Genomic DNA, 14882 nt, shown 5'->3' with positions numbered 1-14882 from the left:
AAGAGAAAAAATTGATAAGCTAAAAAAAATCTTTATAATTACTATCAAAAATAAAATTCAATTTTTTTTCGAGTTTAAAATTGTTAAATTTAAAATAATTACTGACTTTATTAATTAGTGAAATATTCATAATAAAAAATAAAAAATTTATAGAGCTTTAAATTAGTAAAATATTAAACAAAATTTACATTAAAATAAAAATTTAAAAGCGAAAATAAAGGATAATTGAACAATTAGTAAACAAGTTTATTTAAAGAATTAATAAAAAAATATACGGGCATAGTTATAATAATAATAATAATAATAATAATAAGTAATAAGAAAAGTTTTTGTCACATTTGATATGACTAATGAGTTTCGAGTAAACAGAATGTTCAATATGTAAAGAGAAACTCAGTGATGATGTGGGTCCACGAATAGATATTAAATTCTGTAAGACCTACATTTTATCAGGCATCTAATTTATTTTTTCCTACGATGACTGTTACTTTTTGTGTGTATTTATTATAATTTTTTTCTAATTATATGTAGAGTAACGTTTTTGTGAGCTTATTTATATATTTATAAATTGCGAATGCCGCGGACTTTTTATTTACCCTCTCAGTGCACGACAGGTGCACTCGTGACGTAATTGAAGTATACCGTTATTCCTACTGGACATATTATATCGTATACCAGGTGAAACCCCGAGACATCCGGATACGATCCAGTGCTTGATCCGTGTTTATTTTCTCGTAAATGTGAAAGTGAATCATGTGTATGTGTAATTTTATGGTAGGGCGTATTATATTATACCTCAAGTACCGTTATAATTTTAAATGAAATTGAAACTAAATATTGAAACAAAGGAGATATTTAAGGTGTTTTTTTTCCGGAAAATAATATTATTATATATGATCAGATAAAATTTTATTGAATTTTTGTATTATTAATTTTTTAGAGAAAATTGAATGATTAATTGTTAGTTTAGACAATGATGTAATTTTATCAATTATTTTTACTAATAAACACTTGTAAAGTAATTTAGTTAAAAAAATTGAAAATTTCAATTATTTTAAATCTAGCCGAAAAATTTTTGAACCGAAAAAATTTCATTTAAGCCAAAAAAAATATTTTTTTTATTTAATAAATTTTCTGTTTTATTTAAAATTAATTTTTTTTTTTAAATAAATTTGAAGCTTTAATTTTATGAAATATTTTTTTTAATTACTGATAAAATAATTTGATTAAAAAAAAATTTTTTTTAGCTTAAATGAATTTTTTCCGGTTTAAAAATTTTTTTGTTAGATTTAAAAAAATTAAAATTTATCAAAATAATTTTTTTTAGTTAATAAATTTTCTGTTTTATTTTAAATTAATTTTTTTATTAGTTTTTTTTTTTTCTAATAAATTCGAGCTTTAATTTTATGAAATATTTTGATTAAAAAAAAATTATTTTGATAAATTTTAATTTTTTTAAATCTAACAAAAAAATTTTTAAACCGGAAAAAATTCATTTAAGCTAAAAAAAATTTTTTTTATTTAATAAATTTTCTGTTTTATTTCAAATTCATTTTTTTATTATTTTTTTTTTTTGTAATAAATTTAAAGCTTTAATTTTATGAAATATTTTTTTAAATAAAATATTTGAATTCAAAAAAAATTATTTTGACAAATTTTAATTTTTTTAAATCTAGCAGAAAAATTTTTGAACCTAAAAAAATTCATTTAAGCCAAAAAAAAATATTTTTAATTTAATAAATTTTCTGTTTTATTTAAAATGATCTTCGAAATCATTTTTTTGCTTTAAAATTTTTTTTTTATGAGCAAAATTTATTTATTTTGAATTATTACTACTCAATATAATGCTAATGTAAAAATAATATTTTTCATTATAAAAAAAGCTTGAAATAATTCGGCAATTGATAAAATATTACCTTTAATTTTAAATCTAGCTAATTATAGTTATTTATGAAATAAAAAGACATTATAAATTTTTAAGCGTAAAATTTATTTTTATTAGTCAATAAAAATCTAAACTTTGCAATTGTGATTTTAAATTAAAAAAAAATTTTTTTAAATAACAAAAAACTAAATTTATTAAAATATAATAATAATAATTCAAAATGTTTTTAATGTTTTAATTATTATAACATGCATTAAATTTTTCTCTTGAATTAAATTAATTTTATTTTTTATTATTGCAATTTTTCTATTATTCAATATTTATATAAATAAAATAAAATGTAAAAATAAAAAATATGATGAAAATTCAACAGGAAATATGTCGCGTGATAGTTTACTTCTGAAGACAAACCAGAAAGCGAAAAATTAGCGCTAGACGATAGAATGTACCGGAGAAAATTAGAGGAAACTTGCGAAAGTTGGATATGTGGAACTCTTGCAATTTAAAACAAAAAAGAATTTTATTTTTTCGGTTAAAAAATATTAAAATAAATAATGATCAATTTTATTGGTAAATTATACTAATAAATGATGATATAAATATAAATATAAATTTAATCTTGATCCACACGGCCTTATTCTTATAAGTCGAAGAGTAAAAAAGAAGACACGAGGAGAGAGATGTGAGAACGTTGACACACTGACTCGCTACCCCACATACCCTTTTACCTTTCAGATGCGTATATAGAAGCAAGGAGAGATTTCAATGGGATTTGTCTCGCGTCTATACAATAACAATTCAAAACTTGTTTTACAATCCTATAATTAATATTTACAATTGTTATTTTTCTTTTCTTGATATCATATGAAAAAAAGTTTGGAAAATTTTAAAGTGCTCGCCTCATAATCTAATTTTGTACTATAAAATTTATTAAAATAAAATTAGAAGGATTTATTAACTATTAATAATTTAATTTATTCAATTTTAATAAATATTTTTTAACATTCAATAAATATTTATTTGGGAGAAAAGTACATTTATTAATAGTTAATAAGTATTTATTAATAGTTAACGAATATTTATTAACAGTTAATAAATATTTTGTTGAGTGAATTTGTTCCGCTTGCAATGTCATATGATATAAAGATTGCTTATAAACAAAAACCATCTTTATAAATTATTTGCATTAATTGTATTACATTATAATAACATCTATGGTAAAATAGCAAATTCTATCACAGCTCATAAATATCTTTTATATTTTTAAATATTAAAAACGTTAATTTATTTAGTGAATTTAATTATTATCATGTATTCCAGCTATATAGTTATAAAAAGTGTCAAAAGAAAATTGCTATTTTTGCTTTTTATTTTAAATAAATATTTGTTAACAGTTAACAAATATTCATTAACCATTAATAAATATTTATTAACAGTTAATAAATTGTACTTAATAAATTACTTATTAACTGTTAATAAATATTTGTTAACAAATATTTATTAACTTTTAATAAATAATTTATTAACTGTTAATGAATATTTATTAAATCCTATGATGTTAAAAAATCATTTATTAACAGTTAATAAAGCTTATTAAATATTAACAAATTTTTCTATCAGTGAACACTAATAGAAGGACTTATTAACTATTAATAATTTAATTTATTTGAAGACAATTATTTAATTTATTCAATTTTAATAAATATTTTTTAACATTCAATAAATATTTATTTGGGAGAAAAGTACATTTATTAATAGTCAATAAGTATTTATTAATAGTTAACAAATATTTATTAATAATTAATAAATATTTTGTTGAGTGAATTTGTTTCGCTTGCAATGTCATATGATATAAAGATTGCTTATAAACAAAAACCATCTTTATAAATTATTTGCATTAATTGTATTACATTATAATAACGTTTATTGTAAAATACCAAATTCTATCACAGCTCATAAATATCTTTTATATTTTTAAATATTAAAAACGTTAATTTATTTAGTGAATTTAATTATTATCATGTATTCCAGCTATATAGTTATAAAAAGTGTCAAAAGAAAATTGCTATTTTTGCTTTTTATTTTAAATAAATATTTGTTAACAGTTAACAAATATTCATTAACCATTAATAAATATTTATTAACAGTTAATAATTTGTACTTAATAAATTACTTATTAACTGTTAATAAATATTTGTTAACAAATATTTATTAACATTTAATAAATTGTATTTAATAAATAATTTATTAACTATTAATGCACTAAACTCAGCAATTCGTTTTATTTACAATCTAAAGCGGGACGAGCATATTACACCATTTAGGCGAGAGCTTGGATGGCTATCCATAAGTAAACGTCAAATCTATTTCTTAGCATGTTACTTTTATAAACTGTTAAGCATAGGTCAACCTCTTTACTTGCGTGAGTTATTTATTGAAGACTTAGATACTAGACGCTCTGAAAGACTGGCAGCAAAAAGGAATTTTATAAATTTTAAAGTACCAAATTTTACCTCGACTGTTTATGAATCTTCTTTTGTTGTTAGCTGCATTCGTCTTTGGGAAGAGTTGTCAGAGGATCTAGTCAAAGCGCCTAGTATTAATATTTTTAAGAATAAAACCTTTCATTACCTCTTCGAACTTGATATTTAAAAATTGTCTGTTAAATTCAGTTAAATCAACAAAAACTATGTAATCAAACAAAAATGTTACTTAAATCTTAAGTTATTCTTCAATCTGTATTGTTAAATTATATTCTTCTTTTACTCTGTCAAAATATATATTAAGTTAAGTTTTTATTAAGTTATAAAATATCGTTAAATTAAGCATCAAATATGTAAAATATTTTAATATAATGTAAACTTTTCTTTTGCCATCTGGCCAGTTAAGGCTTTGGCATAAATAAATATATCTATCTATCTATCTATCTATTTATTAAATCATATGATGTTAAAAAATCATTTATTAACAGTCAATAAAGTTTAGTAAATATAAACAAATCCTTTTATCAGTGCAATTATTTTTTATTTCTTCAGCTAAGAAATAAAATTGTTTAAAATTTTAAGCGCGTCGCTTATGAGGCGTGCAATGATAAACTTTTAAAATGTTTGGAAAATCTAAAAGTGTACGTCTTATAATTCCATTTTCCACAATAAAATTGATTAAAATAAAATATAAAAAACAGAAAACTCTGCTATGGTTTAGTAGCGCAATAATTCTAAGGTGAGAAAAAAAAATACTATAATAAAATTTATGTATAGATATACAAATACACAGTCGTATCTTAGTTTTTTATAAATAATAATTAAACGTCAGTGAATTGAACAGTCATATTAATTGAGAAAGTCCTTAGTGTATTACTTTAGATGATAAAAAAAAATTATTCCGGTAGGATTATTTTTTCGAGCAATTTTCCTGCCACATGCACGGATCCATAAACACAGACACACGGACGTCCAGGAAAGATTATTTTTAATGTTGTTATTTACTATGTTAAACAAAATAATTGTTATTGAAATATATTTTATGTGCCTGACAGATTATTTGACTTGATATAAGTGCACTCATATTATTCTGTAAGTGCGATATAAGTAAAAAAAAAATCAATTTCAGTTTCGAGAAAACTGCTTTTTTTGGCATGTTGAGAGTAGAGCACTACCTCAACGCTTCGCTTATGAGGCGTGCAATATAATGATTTTAATAACACATTTCAATATCATTAAAAATCACAAGTATATTAATTTTAAAATATATCAATTGCAGCACAATTATCAAAGAACACTTGTGTCACATCACGTAATTTTAATAAGCTCACAAACCTTTTATTGCTGATAATTAATCCTAAATGGCACACACTCACTTTCAATTTATTAAAATAAATTAGGAAAAGAAAAACGAATTTTTTGACACTTTGAATTTTATTTTTAAATAAATTTAATTAATAACTAACAATTGATAATAAGTTTGTGCTCGTGGTTGTGAGCTTGTAGGAAATGAAACTCTACTTATATACTCTCCCCTCTTGATCATTCCGTCTTTCTTATTTCTTAATATCTTTCTCCGTTTTAAACATTACCCTTTCCCTCTTTCACTTGAACCATGTCGTTTAGCTTTCACCAAAAACCCACGATTACCATTGTCCCACTCGTCATTTTTATTTTACAACCAATTATTCTATATATTTTATTTAATATCAGTTTTTTTTATTTTTTATTTCGAGTACATTTTAAATAAATTTTAAAAATAATAGTGCTATCACAGGATCAATTGCAAATAATTTAATGGACAAATGTAACCGAACAAATTTATAGAACCAACAAACTATTAAAAACTCCTCCAAAAACTTGACATAAAAAATTGAATACTAAAAAATATATAAAACTAAACGGCACTAATTCTTATCAAGACCTTTCTGATGATACCAAATTAAACTAAAAAAATTCCTTTAAAAATAATAATATGCTCGTCACAAAATTTTCCTTACTCTCTCAATTATTTAAATCATAAATGACTTTCGCTGAAAAAATATCAAACCCAATTTACGATAAAGATATACCCGTTATAAATCCTGTATATTAGAAAAAAAAATTTGTAAATCTTTTTAATCTTAATCATATAAAATGTGAGTGTACATCTACATATGACATTATTGCAAATTATAAACGCATGGTGAATTATCAAGTATATTATTGTACTTAAATTAAAAAAAGGAGAACGTTGATATAACGGAAATCATACCTTTAGTTTATGTTGATCGGCGAAAGTCGAAAATTCTTTAAGGAAAGTATTTTAGAATTTTCTCGATGAATCAGAAGTCGTAAATCAATTCACTGAGAGAAGAATAATTTTTTTTTTTAATAATTAGGTTGCTTGATTAAATCGATGATAAAATTATTTTTATTTATTTATTTATTTTCTTATACAAAGCTCAACAGCTTACACTAATATATGGTGGTATCCTTTTAATGGTTACGTCCGTTAATATCCCCGGACAAAATATCCCCGGAAAAAATTCTTAAAAATATAAAAATTCATCAATAATAATTTGAAAATTAATCTTAACATTATTTTTTTAATGTGTTTGTGTATTTATTCAAAATTAAACCAACAAAAACGCGGGGATATTTTGTCGGGGATATTTTGTCGGGGATATTTTGTCCGGGGATATTAACGCGTGTCACCCCTTTTAATATACATATATAAAAGAAAACAATAGGTATAAGCTATAAGAAAAATACATTAGAATCTTAATAGCTATTTACAGAAATTTTGATTATGATTATTTGAAACTTCAAATGGGTATTTAATTTTTTCGGCTTATATTAGACACAAAAAAAAAATTCAAGAAAAATTTTACTGGAAATAAGGCTGTAAATTTATCGTTCAAAGTTAGAGAAAAAAATATTTCATTATTTTTTACAGAATCTTAACATTATTTAACAATTTTCGTAATTTAAAATAAAATAAAATTTTATTTATTGTGAATAGTTCTATTTTAGTCGATAGGTGGCGTAAAGTAGCCTAACATTTTTACTTGCAGAACAGTGCAGATAGAGTATTTAAGTACCGTTCAATAGATCAATTTCATATTTCTTCTATTTAATAGATCTTCGAACGTTTTGAACACGTCAATTTAATGTAAAAAATTTATAAATCTTATAAATTTCAATTTTAAAACTTGAAAATTAAGTCTCAAGTTATTTAATTCAAGTTTTAATTTTTTTTTTAAAGTTTTCAAATCGGAACAGCTGATTGTATTGTATGAAAAAATTTTTTGGCAATGCAATCTCAAGGAAATACTACACAAATAATATACCTCTTACATGCATCTTACTTGCTGTAAATCAATATTATTAAGAAAATAAGAAAAGTTTTGTTACCAGGAATGTCATATGATAAAATCGGGATTTTTAGTGAAACTTAGTGTCATTGCAAAGGTCTTGACTTGAACTTGTGCCTTTTCAAGGTTTCATATCATTCTCACCGATAATCAATTTATTATGATAAGTATTTAGGCTGCATTCGAGAATACTCTATCACTAGATACATAATTAAGAAATGACCTTGTATCTTGTGAACTATTGATATTTTTAAAGATATAAGCTCACCCCGACATTACACTCATCAAGACCTTTCATTTGAGTACCCACATCAATTTTTCATATATTTTATATATTTATATATATTATATAAATGTATATAAGAAAAATATATCAAAATGCATGTGGGTACTCAAATGAAAGCTCTTGATGAGTGTAACGTCAGGATGAGCTTATATCTTTGAAAACGTAAATAGTTAAGAAAGTACAGTGCAATTTAACAAATATCTTGTGAACTATCAACACCTTTCAAGATATAAGCCCACTCCGAGATTACACTTATCGAGACCTTTCATTTGAGTATCCACATCTATTTTTCATATATTTATATATATTATATATATGTATATATGAAAAATATATCAAAATACATGTGGGTACTCAAATGAAAGCTCTTGATGAGTGTAACATCGGGATGAGCTTATATCTTTAAAAACGTCAATAGTTAAGAAATTACAGTGCAATTTAACAAATATCTTGTGAACTATCAACATCTTTAAAGATATAAGCTCACCCCGACATTACACTTATTGAGACCTTTCATTTGAGTATCCACATCAATTTTTCATATATTTATATATATTATATATATGTATATATGAAAAATATATCAAAATACATGTGGGTACTCAAATGAAAGCTCTTGATGAGTGTAACATCGGGATGAGCTTATATCTTTAAAAACGTCAATAGTTAAGAAATTACAGTGCAATTTAACAAATATCTTATGAACTATTGACATTTTTAAAGATATAAGCTCATCCCGATCTTACACTCATCGAGACCTTTCATTTGAGTATCCACATCAATTTTTCATATATTTATACATATTATATATATATATATATATATATATATATATATATATATCAAAATGCATGTGGGTACTCAAATGAAAGCTCTTGATGAGTGTAACATCGAGATGAGCTTATATCTTTAAAATCGCCAATATTTAAGAAAGTACAGTGCAATTTAATAAAAGTAATTATTTAATAAAGCAAAATTTTATTTATTTATAGTCCACAAATGGCAGTCACGCAGTGACTGCGAGGTTACTAGTATACTATTGCTTAACTTAAATTTCTATTCCTCAAATATTAGTAATTGCACTTTAAGAAATTACATCTACTTATGAATAAATTTTTTTTTCTTCGAGAATACTTCAAACTTTTTTAAATTGTGGATTTTTATTATCAATATTTATTATTATTTTTAAATACCAAAGAAAGTTATAACAAAATAAAAAACACTATAATATTTTACTGTAGAATAAAAAATTTGTAACAATTTTTACTTTTATAAATTCCAATGGTTTAATTCATAAGTTTATTGATTGATTTTACGTTCGAATTATTCTATAAAAGAAAAGACCAACAACTATAAAGGTCCGTTATTAAATTGAAAGTTAAAGACATTAACTCCATTGACGGTTCTAAACACAAATGAATGGATGTAATAATATATAAACTCGTCTAATTATCGATTATAAAAATTAGTAACAGAACTAATTAATTTAAATAAAAATTTCTAAACTCTCGAAAGTGCGTCACAAGTCATAAGATAAAACAAGCTATTTTATGATTAGTATAATTTTTTTTATTTATGCACATTAATTTTCGGGAGAAAATAAAAATAATGTTGTGGAAATTTCAGTGAATAATATTGAATGGTGAAATTGCGCAATTTTTCTCCGCTTAGATGGTTTGACGTCAGAGACCATTCATGTCTCCGGCTTTCACACGGATCTTGAAGCCTTTGTTCCTCTTTTTCTTCCGTCCAACATTTTACACCAGAATTTTTATTTCCAACTGAGTAAATAAAAAAAAAAAAAATACTATACTTAATACGCACTTTTATAGAGTTTAAATTCTAATGTTAAAAAATTTCTTTTGTTCTCGTTACGTTGAATTATATTATTTTTAACATAACAATGAAAATAGTTATCGTGAAAACTCTTATAGAATTTATATTGTTGAGGCTTAAAACAAAAAAGATTGTAATTTGTAGACCGATCATGATCAATCTAATATAAAACAATAAATTCAAAAGAAATAATTTTTATTGGAACTTTAATGCTCTAATTCACGCGCGTTTGATATATATAGAATTCTTGGATGTCTTCATATTAGCTCCGTTATGATCTGCAACTAATATATTGTAACAGGTGAATTATTTACTTTAATGCAGGTGATTAATATTAAAAAATCATTATCGGAAGACGTGATTGCTTTCGTTTTAGTTATTAACATTCAATGCGGGTTAATCAACAAATGAAGTCATAAAAGCGAAAGTTGCCCACCTATGTATTCTATTTTTCAACAACCTCCGGATTCATCATTATAAGAAAGTGAATGACGTCAATGGTGATTTTACATTACGTCAGTTTTGTTCTTTTTATCGTGTCCTAAATTCGTAAAATTTTTTTTTGTGATTATTGTTATGGTTATAATTATAGGTTGAGGAATATTTAGTTTTTTGTTTGAAATTTATTTTATAAAATAATTTTTTATGGGAAATTGTACATTATTATTTATTTCAATTGAAGAAAAAATGAAGAATACAAAAAATTTTGGTAAAAAATTTAATAACAGACAATTTCTTGTCATTTAGAAATTTAAATAGACACAAAATTAATTTTATTGAAGATGATATTTTCAAAATGAAAAATTTGGAAATAAATAAATGCAATTATTTATTAATGAAAGATTATTTTTTAACAGTTGTATTTTATCACTATAATTTGCGAAATTTTTGCATAGGTCGCAAGTAAAAGTACAGTTTTTTTTATTAATAAATTGTGATGTGTAATTTATAAATTTTATTTTCAAATAAAGAAAAATTATTTCTACAAGAAAGTTACTAAGAGATTTTTATTTCTTCAGCTAAGAAAATAAATTATTAACAAATTAATTTATTATTACAAAATTGCTCATTTTCTTTAAAAAAAAAATTTTTTCCTCAGCGTACAACAAAGTTATGTATATGACAATAAAGTTTTTACAAGAAATTAATAAATTAAACAATATAAAATAAAAAAAAATAGGAAAACGGTTGACCCGAAAGGCCACACCTGCAATTTCCCGCTAATTTTTGACACAAATATGAATTAGTTTTGAGATTAACTCAGACTTCTTGACAGCTGCAACCTCCCTCAAATTATTATTGATGGCAACATTATACCCTATGTGAACACAACAAAACATCTTGGAATTCACCTGACTAATAATCTCTCTTGGGATGTTCATGTAGCTCATATTACAAGGAAGGTCTATGCCACACTAAACTGTCTCAAACACAGAAAGAATATTCTCTCAACTTCTACGCGCAAACTTCTCATTACAGCAACCATAAATCCAATCATTGATTACTGTTCTTTAGTTCTAATTGATTCATCAAAAAAGCTAGATTATAAATTACAACGTCTTACAAATAACTCTATCAGATTTATCTACAACTTAAGGCGTGACGAGCATATTACTCCATATAGACAATCACTAAATTGGTTAACGATCAAATCTAAAAGACGTTACTATCTGGCTTGTTTTTTATATAAACTCCTCAAAACTTGTGCACCTAAATACTTAAGAAATCTCTTTGTGGATGAACCACCAGATATCAGAAGATCTGAAAGAATAGCCGCCAAATATAACAATAATTTCAAAATCCCAAACTTCACCAGCTTAGTCTATGAACACTCTTTTGTGGTATCCGCTATCCGACTTTGGAGGGAATTACCAATTGAAATAACTAACTTACTGAGTCTTGATACTTTCAAGACCAGTTCCTATGAATTTTTTCTTCACAAGGAACGAGAAGGCCAACCATGAACGTCTCACAAATTACCTAACTCAGTTTAATTTTTGGATCAACTTACTTACTAAAAAACTATTTTCTTTTGTGTTTGCTATCAAGAAATCTACCTGCTATCAGTCTTAAACAACAAATTAATCATATATACAAATTAAATTATTTCGTCTATCTACATAAATTATTCTTGTAAAGATTTGTTGAGTATATTACATACTAAAGTTTTCATTTTTCTTTATTGCTCATTACGTGTACTTTAATAAAATTGAAATGTATACTTTGCCATTTGGCCATTGCCTTGGCATTAAATCATAAATAAAATAAAATAAAATAAATAAATTAATCCAAATTTGAAATTGATTTGTATACAAATTTTATACATAAAATTTATCCTAAATATTCTTAAGTCTTTATTAAAATTCTGAAGCAGGATCGAAAGTTCTACAGGCGTGTTAATTTCTATCTATAAATTAATTTCAAATTTGGATTGATCTCAAAACTAATTCATATTTGTATCAAAATATTAATTTCAATCTTAAATTCATTTTGATTCAGAATTTTTTGCACGGGTATCTAAGCGCTTAAAATTGTACTTATGGCGATTTTGAGCTCTTCGAGCTCAAATGTACGATTTATATGTTATTTTGAGCTCTCCGAGCTCAAAGGGATAACTCTTCTATACTTTTGAGCTCTTCGAGCTCAAAAGTCTGATACACAGAAGAAAAAAATTATTTGTCTCAAATAAATCAATTTATTTAAATATTTCATTATTCAACTAGAAGAATAGAAAATAATTTTTTTTTTTTCATTTTAAAGCCATTATAATTTCTGACAATTGATACAATTAATTTAGCAGATATTTAATAATTTTTAGAACTTTTTTTAACAAATAAATTATGGCAAAAAAAAAAATCAGAAAAAAAAATTGACATGTAGAAATTTTAAAAAATTAAAAATGCAATTTCTAAAAAATAATTTTTTAGAATTAATTTATTTGTTAAATAAAATTAAAAATTGGTCAAGTGACAGCTAACTTTAATGTTACAATAAATTTTAAAAGTTCATTATTGCCGTCAACTATGATTTATTTACCACAAATAAACCATATCTTTACCATGAAGAAACTATTTATTTTACGCAACTCTATCGCTCAAATATATCCACAGATTCGGTAGAATCTGGCGCCAAGTTCCGTTCAAATCCGTTGTAAATGGAGCGCCAGACCACTGACTGTGTTTACTGTAAGCAGAACGGTATTTTGAGGTTGCAAAATTTTATTAATTCTACGGTACTTCTTGTTCCTAAATTTTATATTATAACAGTAATTCATGCTTTATTTTTTTGATATTAATTAATTATATTCAATTATAACAATTAATCTACTTGAAATTATTAAATTTTATTAACACAAACTATAGTAAGCTCAAAAATTTCGATCCTGACTTTTTTTCGATGTAAAAAGTGACATGCCACAGACTAAATAATTCGAGAATGCATGGTAATCTTCCAATAGATGGGAAACTACAGTTAAAAAAAAATACATTTCATAGCTTGCATCTACATCCGCCAGGGTGCGCTGAAATTGTTTTTACATAAATTGTAGCTTCAAGGGGATAGTTTGCTATAAAAAATGCAGCTAACGCGAGATTTAAGTTGGTACCAATTGTAAATTTTTATTATAATTACAAAAAATACTAAAATCCGAACAAAAACAGTTTCACTGTAAAAAAAACCACGCCAAGTCCACGTTCATAAAACTATTAAGAAAAAAAATTGTATATTGTGTGACTAGGGATGAAACAAAACGATTTCAGATCAGAGTGAAGTTGCCTGCCCGAGCGAAGCGAGGGCTGGCATCACTCGGTCTGAAATCGTGTTTCATCCCGCGTCACACATTATATTTTTCATATAAGTTACATTAAAAATGCTAGTTTCAATGTCTGGAGCCAACCAGAACTCGATAGTTTCAGACTAATAGCAAAAATACCATTTTATTATAAAACTTATAATAAAATAGAAAGTAATGGCTTATTTTTTAATAAATATTATTTGTAAATTGAATAGTTTTCTTTTGTCATTCTTATTTATGCTTAGTAACAGAATTATAATATGTCAGTACGGTTAACGGTTAGAATGACAATTATAAAGGTATAAAATAAATAAAAGGTACTCTGATAGGATTAAAAATAAAGCTGCAACTTCATCTCGCGGGCAGAAAATCGTCATTTTCTGTCCGCCGGGAAGAAATGATTGATTCCTGCCCGACAACAGTCGCATTGGTCTGAAATTGTCTAGTTTCGGTTGGCTCAACAGGCATTGAAACTCGCATTTTCAATGCAGGTTATATGAAAAGATATAAGCTCACCCCGATATTACACTCATCGAGACCTTTCATTTGAGTACCCACATCAATTTTTCATATATTTTGTATATTCATATATATTATAAATATGTATATATAAAAAATATATCAAAATGCATGTGGGTCTATTATAGTGGGTCTACTATGAAGTTTCTTACTTGGGACGATTTCAAAGAAACAAGAAACGAGTGCATAGTAGGTGTTTGTTGATTTCCAGGATTGATTGTGTTTCGCTTCACCTTGCTCTCAAATTTTCGAGTGGCCAGGGCATCACTTGCTAAACTAGGTAGACTAAAATAGTTAATTACAGCAGTCGAAATACCAGATGGAGACAATTTATTAATGACAGGGTCTGGGATGCCTGAAATAACCAACTCAGCTGTGTTTTGAGTCGCTGATAAGATGGTAGATGAACTGGAGCACGCTTCAGGATTAGATTTTTTAAGATCAGATAGCTTATTATAAATTGATTCTTTGTCAGCTGCCACCTGAGTTTTAAGTTCGGTGAATTCTCTATCAATCTTAAAGATGGCATCAGCATTTCCCTGTACATTCGTCGTAATTTTATTTAGCTTTTCGGCAGTGTTGGACTGTTCAATTTTAAATTCCTCAAATTGAGTATTTAATTCTTCAAACTTCTTTTTCATAGATTGTTCGGATGTTAAAAGTTGCTCCATCAGAGCCGTCATTTTGTCATCCAAGGATTTTTCTGACCAGCCAGTCACGTATA

General features: G+C 25.0%; 1 protein-coding gene across 1 annotated transcript in view; it reads right to left on the bottom strand.

Moving 5' to 3' along the window:
• LOC123270570 overlaps positions 1 to 5865 on the bottom strand; it is a 38293-nt gene extending 32428 nt beyond the window's left edge. The window contains exon 1 of the mRNA XM_044736689.1: positions 5704 to 5865. The gene's annotated coding sequence lies outside the window, so the exon portion shown is untranslated. The remainder of the gene's footprint in view (positions 1 to 5703) is intronic.
• Positions 5866 to 14882: the final 9017 nt, after the last annotated feature.

The sequence above is a fragment of the Cotesia glomerata genome, linkage group LG8 (assembly GCF_020080835.1).
Source record: "Cotesia glomerata isolate CgM1 linkage group LG8, MPM_Cglom_v2.3, whole genome shotgun sequence".
Classification (NCBI taxonomy): domain Eukaryota; kingdom Metazoa; phylum Arthropoda; class Insecta; order Hymenoptera; family Braconidae; genus Cotesia; species Cotesia glomerata.
Note: the sequence above shows the minus strand (reverse complement) of the source record. Positions and strands in the feature narration are given on the sequence as shown.